General features: G+C 44.2%; 1 protein-coding gene across 24 annotated transcripts in view; it reads right to left on the reverse strand.

Annotated features, from left to right (window-relative positions):
* Nucleotides 1-13,759, reverse strand: part of FOXP1 (forkhead box P1) — a 343,452-nt gene that overhangs the window by 270,742 nt on the left and 58,951 nt on the right. For 6 of the 24 annotated variants that reach the window (XM_046899965.1, XM_046899970.1, XM_046899969.1 and 3 more), the window contains exon 3: nt 5,816-5,896. The exons of the other annotated variants lie outside the window; for them this stretch is intronic. The gene's annotated coding sequence lies outside the window, so the exon portion shown is untranslated. The remainder of the gene's footprint in view (nt 1-5,815; nt 5,897-13,759) is intronic. 24 annotated transcript variants of the gene reach the window in all.

Below are 13,759 nucleotides of genomic sequence, written 5' to 3' on the forward strand. Positions count from 1 at the left end.
ATAAAGTCAACGCTTTGATGAGGCACACACATTTTACATCTCGCAGCAGCTGGGAACTCAGCACTGCACAGCACTGCCCAGTTTCATTTTAAACTTTAAACCAACCAACAAAACCCACAATCCGCGACATAATGGGTATCACAACAGAAATATCCCAACGGTTAGGAGGTAGCTCCTTGCTGAGACCAAACCACACAAAGTGCTCTGCAAGGAAAACACCGCACGTTCCTGAGGCCCAAAAGCCAATCAGCAGATGTCAGCCAAGGCCAGGAAGTCAGGAGCCTCCAGGCCCTGGCAGCCCAACCAGGCACCACTGGAACATGATTTCCAGGCATGGCTGAGCATGCAGCACTCCCTGCTTGAAGGGTGGGAACCCCAGCACACATCACAGCTCAGCTGGGCACCTTCTAGAAGATGCATCCCAAAACACGGATTGTATGGTTCATGTCCCGATAGGTGAACCCAATCCTGTGTGTTCTTACGACCTGCTCAACACCTCTACAGTTTGTTTTATGTATTCTTATTTTTATGCACCTATCCAGACATACCAGAAAACTTCAAACAGCACTCACCCTCCCTGCCAAAAATAGTCAGCTTTTCAGGGCAAACCTCTATCAGCTGTCAATACCTTAATGGATGCACTGACATTCCCAGCATTCCAGGGCTTCCACTTGAAAAAAATAAAAAAAATCACACCTCTATAAATTAAGTTACCCTGACACTCCGTCCTACGTCACTGTATCCTACAGTCCACACCGCTTCTGTCCTATATATGTCCTCACCACACCTCTGAGCATTTCCCTGGATGCCTTCCTGCTGCAGCACATTACAAGTATGAATGTATTGGTGCTTTTTTCTAAGCATAGTTACAAGTCAGTAACAGGTTAAGCTAAGTGGCAGACATCACTGCCTCGATTCCCAGAACCAAGGAACGGTGTCACTTCATACCAGCTACAAATCTGACCTCCTTCATCTGATTTCTCTCAAGTTAGTCACTACATTCAGAATGCAAGAGGAATAAATTAGCAAGGATTAAGCATCAGAAAACCCACTTAGAAAACTTGACTGTGTTAAAACACACACGCTGACATTAACATCATACGCTAATAAACGTGCAGATAAATGAGTCGCATGGTCTAAATACTGTCAAGTAACAGGATTGGTCCAGTGCTGGTTAACCTTAAATATAAGAAAAAAAGCTGCCTTTCTGTTTAAGTCCAAGCACTGCAAGCTCACGACGGCTGCCTCCAGAAGCACGTGGCACACTCCATGCCCAAACACCCACCTCCAGGAGAGCTGACTGCGCCCAGCGCCGATGGAAGGCCCCTGCCTGCCTGAGCCTCACAGCTCGGGTGTTTTGCTGCCAACAGGACATTAACCGTGCCCCATAAAAGGCTCGGCCGTGGTCTGAAATACATGCAGAAATGAGAGAGCTAACTTAAGCTCATTATTTTGTGAACTTCCAACGAGAAATGTTATGACAGTAAATTCCGCGTGTTTCTCTCGTTTCTGCACGTTGTGAAGGATTTCCACTGTGTGCTGAAAAAGGCCACCATATGGAAACAATTACAGCGCACAGCCTCACACCGACTCATCCCGACACAAGGGCTGCTGACCCTTCTTTATGGGCGTTTTAAATAATTTATGTCCAACCCGAATGCAATCCGCTCTACTTGACATCTCTGACCCACAGCGCATCGAGGTTTATGTTGGGTTTCTTTAACATCCAGACCCTGTCATGGGAAGCTGTGATCTACATCACTGCGAGATGCACTCCCCACCACCAGACACCAGGACAGGGCTTCAGTGATGAACCACCTGAGGCATTCTGGCCAAAAAGTGCCTATGTCCTATTTTGCTCTTCATTAGAGTTTGTGTGGACAAGGTCGTCTTCTTCCTGCCTCCCCTGCAGGATGCCTGGCAGGAAACCCAATGGGAAGGTCAGGGCTTCACGCTACACTTCAGAGAGTGGCCTGGGTTGGAAGGACCTTAAAGACTGCCTCATTTCAACAAGGACGGACCATCTGAGTGCAGCCACACATGGGGCTCGGGGATGCTCCACCTGTCAGCAGCCCTTGAGCTCCAACAGAACCCTCCTCAAACAAAGTGCAGGATGCAGGGAGCGGTAGCAGCACCCCTGCCTATGTGAACAAGCACAGTGCTCTGTCACAGGCAGGACAGCGTGACCAAAGGGGACACCTCGGGCCTCCTTTATCTGCAGAGGGGACATCTGTGACCACAAGCTGATCCAACCGAGCGTGAGCTCGATACGAATCAAAGCCATCTGAATCACTGATTTTAATCGTGGCTCATATCAGAAAGCAGGAAACATGGTTTAAATCACTGATTTTAATCTTGTTTTACATTTATACTTTTATGTTTATTTTTGTAAAGAGAGACTGATCCTAATTGCTTAGCAACTTCATAAAATAGGATCTTTTCACCAAGCTTAACTCTTCCTGCTAAGCACTTCTATTCACTTATTCCTCTAAGTGCCAGGTTTTGACTTTGTTAGAAATTAGTACTTTAATTAGTTGGTAATTCTGTTATTTGTATTACTCTTCATCAGCTGAAATGAGGAACTGCAGCAAAACGTACGCAAACATTTCTATTAGTTAAATGAAAGTTCCTCAGATGTGCTGGATACGTAGCAAGTTTATGCATTTATACATGTAAAATATTTGCTGAACATGACCTGCTGCAAGAACACTCAGTTCATCAGGAACTCCGTGGCACTGGAGCTCACCCTCTCACACCTTTCTTTAATCCACAGGTTGGAAAAGGAGAACAAGGTTTCCTGTCTTTCCATCTCCTTACTACTTACTCAGTTTTTGATGGAATTGGCAGAGGGATTCCTTTAACTGTTCCCATCTCAGTGGGAATCAAAACCAAACTCTTCATCTACAGGAGAGGTCAGCAGCAGCTGAAGCCCAGCAGTTCCAGCACAGCCATAACCATATGAGCCAACTGCACTTAGGGGCCTGCAATGACTCTCTTTCAAATGTCAAGAGAAAAAATATATTAAAACAATACATTAACTACAGGTTTCAGAATTACTGTTGTAAAACTGTGTTTCAAAAAGGTTTTTAAACAAAACTTTGCAGCCTCTGCATAAAGTCATTTTTAAAAGCTGTCTAAAAATCATCCGTTCTGTTCCGCCTATTCAACTGCAGGTCCAAAAAACCTCCAACTGCCTCGATTTTGAGCTGAAAATCACTTTTTTCTCCCTATTTGATTGACTTTATGAGTCAACAGACAGAACCCCACGTCTGTTTTAATCTGCAAGCAGCTACCAACACTTGGGAAATGGTCTGAAGGACCTGCAGGATCTGCCTGAGCACCCAGCAGCACCCAGAGCTGCGTGGGCACCGCGCTGAATTAGCGGCAGTTCATGAAAGAACAGACAGAAGTGGAAACACTGCTGCTCTCCTGCTGAGGAGCTGAGGCAGACAGCTGTCCCAGTGCCCGCTCACACATGAAGTACCTCACCTAAGGGCAGGGGTTTGCCCTGCTGGGTCCCCTGGGTGCACCGACGGCTTTGGCCTCTCCTGCGTCTGCTCCGGAATGGCCCCAGCACCTGCACCCCACATCCCTCCATCCCACGTGCTCACAGATCAGCTCCTTGCACTGCAGCCTGCCCGAATCTCCGTGACAAAAAATAAGCTGGTTGGGGGGAAAAAGGGGAAGGGGGAAGGAAGAATAGAAATTCACTCCATTGACTGCAGCATCTCTACCACACATAATTCAAGGACTATAGCTGGTATGAATCCTGCGGTGGGGACAGAAGGATTTTTTTTCTATCCTTTTCCTTCAAAGAAACTCACCAGAAATAAACTGCTATTGCAACAGGCAAACACTCAACCCATTTACTTTTGTCAAACCTAAATAATAACAACAACAACAAAAAAAGCCCTGAAATATCGCAAAGGAATGTTTTGCAGAACATGTGGTAAATAAAAGTTTAACAAATCCCCGGAGTGTTACCACCAACACTGAATGTGGCATTTCTTTCCTGAAGGATTTGCAAATCCAGCCTTTCAATAGAGGACTTCAAAAACAATAATTAAAGTCTGCCCAGCGAGGAACAGCCGTTTGGGTGTTTCCTTTGGACTTCAAGAAAAATTACAATTACATATAAACACTATCTAAACATACATGTGAGCTCAACCAGGAGGGGCTGAAATGGAAGAATAATACAACTCGCAGGCAGTTCGGCCAGAGAACATAAATATGTGCTGTTCTGGGCACCTTTAAAGACTATTTCATAAGTTTACATTTTATGGTAATTGGAGATGCCAATTTGACAGCCCCGCGCACACTGCACACCACCTCCCTGTAAGGCACACATACAGGACGGGATTCGTGGCCTCGGTTAAAGGCAGATTAACAGCACAAATCCTTCTCCAAAATAAATAAATAAATAAATGCAATTTGAAGCAGAAAAAAAAAAAAGCAACTTATTACAAGCAGGCCGTTTTACTGTTTATTTTATAATTCCAAGTGAATGGGTAAAGACTAAAGCTATGGTTATTTCCCTGCAATCATAATATATGATTTAGAGTATGTTTAAGGGAAGATGTTAACCGAGACAGAAGTCTGTAAATGGGTAAAGAATTAGGGCACAAAAACGCAACGCACTTCTGCCAACCCATATACAGTCTTCTGTGCAACTTTATTTACTGTTCATAGCTCACTGCAAATGAGTGAGGCTGTCTCTAATGCCGTACAAATTTGGATATCAGCTGTCCTATGCAAATTTGGCTCTAATTACGTATGCATTACTGAGCTATGAAATAAGTCAGTGTGTTGTGGTATGTGAATACACATCCCGCTCTTGTTTTTGAGCATAATAGTTTTCAGTGTCTGCTGAGTGTTCATATCCTGTGGACTATTTTTTTTTTCTCCCTTTTCCTTTTTTTTTTTAATGAGACTCCTTTTCTATTTTTTTTTAATCAAAATTAAGAAAATACAGGACTCCATTTTTTTCATCGTGTTTTTAAAAGCAATATGAGTTGCAGCCACAGACAGATCTGAAGTCAGAAAGGAAGACTGCGTTTTATGTTGTGTGATGAATTAGCTTTAAAAAGGTTGAAAGATAAACAAACAACTACCCACAACATTTTTGTGAGCTCATTATATACTAAGCAAGAAGTAATTTTATCCCTATACCCACATTTTATGTTTTGGGCACTTCTATTTCATGTCCCTTGACACCTTTTCCAATAATCCATCTACTTTATATTGGAAAGCCTCACATGAATAAAACTTTACGGCACTACAGGCATTTAGCCTTCCACTGACATTCCTGGCCTGTTCAATTCTGCAATTCAATCAAAATCAAATCTCAAAATCCTCTTGTCAGCCAGCACTGCTTTCATATGCCCGAGCCCTGTGTAAGGATAACTGCATCCAATCTTTCCCCCAAGCAGTGCTTATATTGTTTTATTACAGTTCAATGAGTGGAGTTCAAAATTACATGCAGCTGCCTACTACTGTGGTCTGTCTGTGTTACGCATGGACACAAGTATTGCCCACCAGGCTTGAAATCATTCACTTACTGGTCTGGCAAGGGAGGCTGTGAACACTTCATTGTATGGCAGAACATCCTGCCTGCTAGATCTAAAGAGGGTGATGTTAGCAGATCAGTCCCTTTATAAAAGGATTGTGAAAGCCCTATGAAATGCAACTCAAACGCGCTCAATGTTAAGCATGTGGCTACTGCACATAAAAGCAAAGATAAACCTCAACATGCACTACTCATTCTCTGAAAGCTTGTGAGGGAAGATAAAGGGCTGGAGAATAAAAGGCATCTTACAGAGTTTTTATATGAGTTTTAAACGACGAAGCTTCATTTAGACCATTTTTATCTTCTCTTCCCCCCTCCGTAATCTTCGCACTGAAACAAAAGGACGAAACACAAAGCTAATTAAATACAATTTAATCAGATGAACAATGCAACGACTCAAAATCCAATAGCTTAAAAACTCCTGCTAGCAATAGCTCCTGTGCAGCGTGGCTGCAGGAAGATAGCATCACAAGGAGCGGGACTGCGATCTGGCACTCGTGGGGCCGGTGTCAAGAGGCTCCTCCCGGGCTGGGAAGAGAGAAGAAGTGCAGCCCGAAGGATAAAGGTCCACACTCACACCCTGCCCAGCTTGGCAGTAGCAAACTCGTCCAAAGCCCTGAAAGCAGCAGCGGTGTTGCTCTGATCACAGGATTCATCCAGGGGCATCGGCGGCACAGTGCGATGGTTAACGGATTGCCCGGCGCATCAGCGTTAAGAGAATTTTCACTTAGCTTTCCGTCAGCATTTCACAGTATTACAGCAATGACCAAAACCAAAAGAGAGAGAGAAAAAAAAGCCTTTTATCAAAGGTTATTCATCAAATATTCTCCTGTGACTAAATTCTGTAAGGCTAGCAAAGGAGAAAACAGAGGCAGCGCAGTTAGACATCCTGCCGAGAAAAGCTCTCCTGGAGATGAACCCCATTACCTTTCAATACGCAGGCCTGAGAACCAAGCTAACCACACAACAAACCGCCGACCTATCACAGCACCACAAAACTATTCCTCTACAAATCAAGTCCTCATTCCCTCTTCAAAAAAAAAAAAGAAAAAAAGTGCACTCAGCTGCTTTGCAACTGGCTCTGCATTGGCCACGAGGAAACAAACCCAGCCGTGCTTCTGAGAGCCCTCATTCAATAGTGGCACGGATTGCCATGTGTGCACCATACATCCATTAATCTATTTCTACAGCTACTTGGACAAAGCCTGGCCATGAGACCATCACTTCTCTGGTCCAAGCCAGGCACTGAAACACAACCCACGAGACACAGTTTTGAGCTCCTGTTCCAACAAGGGTTTGTGGAGGGCCAATCAACCCCAACATTTATTTAGGCTGGGCAGGTACAAGGACAGATTTGGAAAGGTTTACACAGAAACTCAGGGTGTCAGAACACTGCCGTTACAGTGGCCCCACTCCCCTTGCAAGTTGCCCAAGGCATTACTCAAGACAAAGCTGATGCTACTGCAGGAGAGGAGGACAGGGCTGTGGGCACACCAGCGCCCCACGGTGGCCCTGTCCCAAACGTCCCCCCATGCTTATACATTTACATCCTCTTTTCTGGGACCTCAAGCCCTGACCAAGGCCACCAAGGAACACCTCTGGCCAATGAAGAGCAAACAAAATGCAAGCAGGCACCACAGACAGAAAGCCAGGGGAGAATCATCCAGCATGTGGCCCAGGACAGCTCTGATGCTCATAGCAACTCTGCCCCATTGCTTTGCTGCAAAGCCAAAGAGATGCATGTGCAGTGCCTGGCTCCCAGCCACCCCTTTATCGCCCCGATCACAGTCTTTACCAGAACACATGTGACTTAGTGAAGGCCTGGATTAATTACATGAACTCCTCCATTAATCAATCAATCAATCCAGCACAGAGCAGTTGAAATATTGAATTACTTAAGACCAGCATCTTTATATAGGACTTTTAAAGGCCTGCTCTGGATGACCTTATCCTTGATAATTACATTCTGTCTCACGTGGAGAGGAGCACAAGGAAGCTGGGGAGCAGCATGGGCTCGGTGCTGCCCCATAGAGGCATCAGCGAGCTTTATGGGAGCAAGTTCTCCCTCATCACCTGTGAAAGCAGCCCCTTGCCTCGGCTTCCCAGAGAGCAACACTTCCTACTTGTTCAATCAGGATCACTAAACCGTTCATTAGGAATGGTAAGATCAGGATTGCTCAGTCCTCAGCACAGGCTCACATCCAGCCGGCAGAATGGGAAGAGAAACAAAGGAGAGGTAACGGGGCCGTGTGCTGGCACCCCGGGAACACCCCAACACATGCTTCATAGCTGCAAGACCTGACACATCTCTAAAGATTATCTCATTTATATACAGGGAGATTTCATCCTGAAAGCCAGGCACGCAAACCACTAATGGGATCAATCTCTTTGGCAGGGGTGCAGCTGAACCAGTGTATTTAGTCACCGAAACCGTAGAGAGGACTTCTACACCTCTTTCTGCCTTCAGCTCAGTTTGGACAAGACTAGAACAGCTATATCTAGCAACAGGGGAAAAAAGCAAGGATAACAAAAAAAAGACCCAAACCACAGTTGATTTCGTGCATATATAATCTTTTCCAAATACTGAAAAAGATCTGTAAAAAATTTCTCACACAGAATGAGAATCGCTGTTCCCCTCAGACGATGAATTGATGAAGTTCTGCCTCTGAAAAAGACTGGCCTGCAACACAGAGAGAGAAATATCTACTCCTCTGTGCTCCTGCCCACAGCAAATATAAATATTTCTGCTAGTTTAGCTGCAAAACTGACTGATGTTTCCAGCACCTCCTGCACCCAGCCCTGCTCCCCACACCAACCTCTGCACTGAGCACAGCCCCTAGAGCACACGGACCACCATAACCCTTCAGCCCTGAGCAAAGGGGACAGAGCAGCAGCCTGGACACCGCAGGGGACGCAGGACCCAGAATCAAATATGTGCAATAATACAAACACAGCAGTTAAAAGCAACTTTTTTTTTTCTTTGGCAAAGACAATGAAAGGAAAAGAAATACTTATTACAAGTCCTAAATGTAGGATGGCACAGCATGTTAACATATTGCTGCATATCCTTTATAGAATTACATCCAAAGCTATATTAAAACAATGCTAAGGTTGTAAAAATCTAGGCAACAAAGTTGGCAACATTAACAGCTAGCACGCGGAATCTTGATTCGCACCTTTGCAACGAATATTATGATAAAGTCTTCAATTACACAATCACATTTTTTCCACGGGATTCCCATCAAAGTTGTATCATTCCTTTTTACCCATATAAAAGCCACACTCCCAGCAGCATGCACTATTTATCTAGCACATAGCATCCAAACCCATAGCTCAAGAAAAGCTACCAATTTCCTGCTGACCACTTCTTCAGCATCAGGATTCATGACTTCGATGAAAGGGTTTCCACCTCTGCTTGCAAAGAGGCTTGAGGGCATCACAACCATGTCACTAGATGAGTCCAATGAGAGGTAATTGATAGCTACTGTTCCGATTTACCCAGGAACCAACCTGAGCCTACTATAACTCACAGCCTTAGGGGATGCTAACAGCCCCGGTGCTGCATGGACAGCCCCAGCTGGCCCCAGCTGTGGCTGCAAAGCCCAGCTCACTTCTGCAAAACTAGCCACAGGTGTCTCATGGTGGGCAGGCAGAAATGAGGAATGGGTACTAGGCAGCAGGCTCAGAGCTATTGGGCACAGAGGATGCACCAAAGCCTATACACTAAAAAGGAAGAATTCCTTCCAACAGGACAAACTGTTGTCATTCCTGCTGACTTAGTGTTTTCGGGGGGAAGTCTAACAGACCTGGCAAGACCCACGGACACTCTCAGAAGCTGCCCCAAGAGCTGTGGACCCACAGAGCTGCTCTCAGACTTAACCCAGTGGGGTGTACAGGAGGTCAGCAGGAAAGCACCCACTGCAGTCCCACTCAGACCCTGCAGGAACGCAGCCTGATGTGCTCGGGAGCAGGAACCATCTCCTAGCAGCCTCATTTTAAGTTCTAGAGAAAGTCACAGGTGTTGTTAAATGAGGTGTCATGTCTAGGTTCTGCTGACACCCAAACAGCGCTTACTGTTCTAGGGAAGGGGCTGTACTAGTGCACAGAAACCGCCAACTATCACATTTTTATCCTGATCTGGAGCATTCTCCATCCTCCCCAGTAATTTGCACTTTCTTCTCTTTCAGAGACTCCCATAAAAGGCTTTTACAGTCAATACACAGTCTTATTAGCACCCAGTATATACTCTTCTTTGCAAAGCACGTGTTTACTTTGACTTCCCCGTTACAGAAACGGGAAATACGCGACTGTTGCCATTTCACGTACCAGACCTTCAGAGTCAAGGACATTTCTGAACCTAGAAGCAGGTTATTAAAACAAAAGTGCAATTTAAATAAATCAGCAAAAATCAATTGAGAAAAGCTTACGCTGCAGTTGCTATGACTAAAGAGAGCTTCGGAAGCCAAAAGGAAGGAGTTAACCTTTGTCGAAATCGCATCAGACGGTGCTTTGGCTATTGCAGTACACGCTGCAGCGGAGCAGCAGCACCTCCCTACCTGCAGCTCTCCAGGGGTCAGACCCAAAGCACTACCCTTCAAATGTGGGTGACAACCAACAGCAGGTATAGGAGAAAATCTGTTGGATTGAACAGGAAGCTGCAGAGAACTATTTCTGAAATGTAAATGAGACTCTGCTACTTTCATTTTCTTACTGCCGCAGCACCGTGCCGAGATGAAGTATCCATCTGTGATTTCCAGGACAGGATATCAGCCATTTCTGACAGCACCCATCGGAAACAAGATAGACGAGTTGCTCACATTTTTTGTTATATAAAAATATTTAATCTTTATCGAGCCTTCCCTTGGACAGAGCTTACGGGAGATAATTCTGTACTGCGGGGAACAATCTTGGAGCAAACAAGCGGCTTTGCCAGCCCCCTCTTTTTCATTTTCCTTAAGTAAAGAGTTACAGTTAGAAGTGGACTAAATACTTGAAAAGATAGTTCTGACAAGGCCATGCTAAATCTTGTACGACTCCTTGGAATACTCTCACCAAGTTAAATGCTGGGTGGTATCACAAGGTTGCGAGCAGAGGAAAATAGCTTCAAACCTCTCACTGAGCTGCAGGGTTCATGGATTACTTCGGTACCGGTGGCACTTTTAGCTCACATCCCAGAGACAGAACACCCAGCGGAATTCTTTCCAATGCTTGCTTCTTTTTCACAGTATTTTTACTCTCCGCCACACCAATTTTTCAGCAAAAAAAAAAAAAAAATGCTGAAGTCAATGATGATGCAATTAAGGCTTTGATTACATGATGACAGCAAATCGATTTTAAAACAGATTATATCAACAGTTGGGCAACAGGAGAGGCAGACATTATGGAAATCAAGCCCCTTAATATCTTTAAGATTCCATAACCCTAGAGAGCATGTTTAATTCACCCTCTTTTATTCCAGATGGTCTCACAAAAAAAACTAAGTTATCACATTCTGGTAGCCCATGATAACACGCTTTCTATGACATGATGTTACTACGTGTTAAAAAAAGCCAAAAAAAACCCCAACCCTGCAATAAAAAAGCCCCAGTCTGTGAGTATTTCCCCAGTAAGGTGACATTTGCAGCAACACACATTTTTAGGGAACCGCAGGACACAGCACAGCACTTACTGCCACAATCTGCCACTGGACCGGCATCGCGACTGCCTTGTGAAGTGAACCGGAGTTACACATAAGTATTTCAGAGCAGGATTTGGCTTCAGACACAGCATGAAAGCAGGAATAGGGAACCATTGTGCTGCCTGTTTTCTCACAGCAGATCCCAACTAGCTTTGGCTATGGATCCAGCGCCGCGAGCCAATTTTGAGAGAAAGAGACTTCGACCCTTTCCTTTCTCTCCCTTTCTGTAATCTCCTCCAGGCACGCCACCCCACCACTGAAGGACTTTCTATTCTCATGCTATCTCATTGATACGAGATTACTCCCGAACCACATCAAACCCCGTAATGCCGTGAAAGGCAAAAACGCTGCCTCAAGAAAGAGGCACAGAGTGGATTATTTTAGTCTTGTTATCTAAACAGCCCTCTTAGATTTATGTAAGAAGTAATGCAATGTTACAGTAAGTGTTCCTCCCCTGGGGGCAACTTAGTGCCTATATGGATTAAATGTACACGCGTAAACACTCACGAAAGCTAATTATACTCCCAAAAACACCCCACTCTTACCATACCATAACCCTACAAAATAAAAACACTTCAAAAAATTTCAGATCATAAACAATGCTATCTATCTCTCATGACTGAAACTATTCAGAGATGTGCACTTGAGAATCCAACGCATTCCAACTCCTGCTCCTCTAAGCCAGGCGGGTACGAGCTGCCTATGAGGGAAACCCACACAGAGCACAGCACTTGCTGTCTTGTCTGCACGGAAAGAGCACCAAGCAGTGACCTGAATTTGTTTTGTTTTCAAATGAAATTGTAGGAAATTTCATCTTTTTTGTTGTTGTTCATCACATAAAAACCCCACCTTATAATGAACACAAGCTTAAAGCGGTATCTTCCAATGGACCGTTTTTACTCATTCTACAATTTCTTACCCAAATTACACAGGTGTAATTATTTTGACACTGTAATGAAAAGAAAATGGGATTTGGGCACTGTGGGTTTATCTAATAACACTATTTCTTGCCAGACTTCACAGCACTGACAATCACAAAGAACCCTGTCCATTCCAATAGGAAATATTTGATTTTACTGTAGGAACATTATTTATTTTCACCAAGTCGCTATTATCAGAAAGGATATGATAGCTGAATAATAAAAATGAAATCAAGAAATTCTGGTGTTTCAAGGCTTTATTTTTTTCTGCTCTCACTTTTGACATTTTCTTCCCCTGGAGAGACAAGATAAAGTGCTGTCATAAATGGGTGACTTTTCTTGTCAAATGACAGATTTGATTCTCCATGGCAACCACAAATCAAGGTGCTAGTCTGAATTAAAGCTTCTCTTAAAAGGCGTCTTTATGTTTATAAAATGAATTTAAATTAAATGGGTATTAGGTACAGTTTTTTACCTCCATTTATTTATTGACTAAGGAGCTCTGTACTGCGTGGAGCATATTTGCATTTTAAGGAAAGACAACATATTGCACTGGCAGATGCACAAACAAAGCAAGTTACAAGGTCAGGCTACATATACTAGTTTACAGTACTATGAATGGTATACAGATGGACAGCAAGCAGTTAAGAGGTACTTAAATACTGGAAAAAGCACAAAAATTACCTACAGAGTAACAGATGAAGGAAATCTCTCCTCATTTCATAACACTGCTTTCTTCCACGCACAGTTAATAGAGAGCCATGTAATTGTCGCAAACAGAATGCCAAAAGGGAAAAAAAAAAATCAGATGCTTCATCCTGTGCCCTTATGCAGTCTTACTACTGAGCATGATACGCTCTTACAAATGGTTGTTGCTGTGACTTTCAAACATCCAAATTGATCCCAGATTTCTAACTTCAGTTGCTCTAAAAATTCCCCTTCCGGAGGTCACAACACATCTGAACACTTTGGGGCAGCAATGGCCCTGCCCATCCCACATCACCTGCCTTCTTAGCTCTCTTTTAGAAACCTGAAGCCCGGTGAACACAAACTGCACTGCAAACTCTCCTGTGCGTTCCTCCCAGAGAGGCAGGAAAATCTCTGCACAGAACATGAGAGACCATTGAACACGTAGGTAGGGTCACACGTATATTTTCACACGCATTCAGAAGGAAGGAAACACTTCCAACCTTTCAGGTAGCACTGTTAAAAAGAAAAACAAATATGCTGATGGTTTTAGGTGGGCAAGTCATCACGGTAGAGTTCAGCTGGCTCTGCTCCCCACCCCAAGCAGCACTCACACTGGAGAGCTTCAGAGCTCCGCACTGTCGCTGCCTTTCTCCAGAGTCAAGTGGCTCCACGTTCGCTGCCCTTGTAAGCTCTGCCAAATTTGATTTTAAGCTTCCTGAAGTTAAAGAAGGTTTATACAGTATTAACACAAGATCTTCTCACACATTTCTCAAGTTATTACACAGCCTTTTATCCAAAATTACAATTTTAAGCGGCGCAGAAAGCTGCCGTTCAGCTCTGCGGGTAGAGAAGGACAGAGGATGTCTTCATCCCTGCACATCACTCCTTCCATTTGATGTCAGGAAA

This window comes from Gallus gallus, chromosome 12 (assembly GCF_016699485.2).
Source record: "Gallus gallus isolate bGalGal1 chromosome 12, bGalGal1.mat.broiler.GRCg7b, whole genome shotgun sequence".
NCBI classification, from domain to species: Eukaryota; Metazoa; Chordata; class Aves; order Galliformes; family Phasianidae; genus Gallus; species Gallus gallus.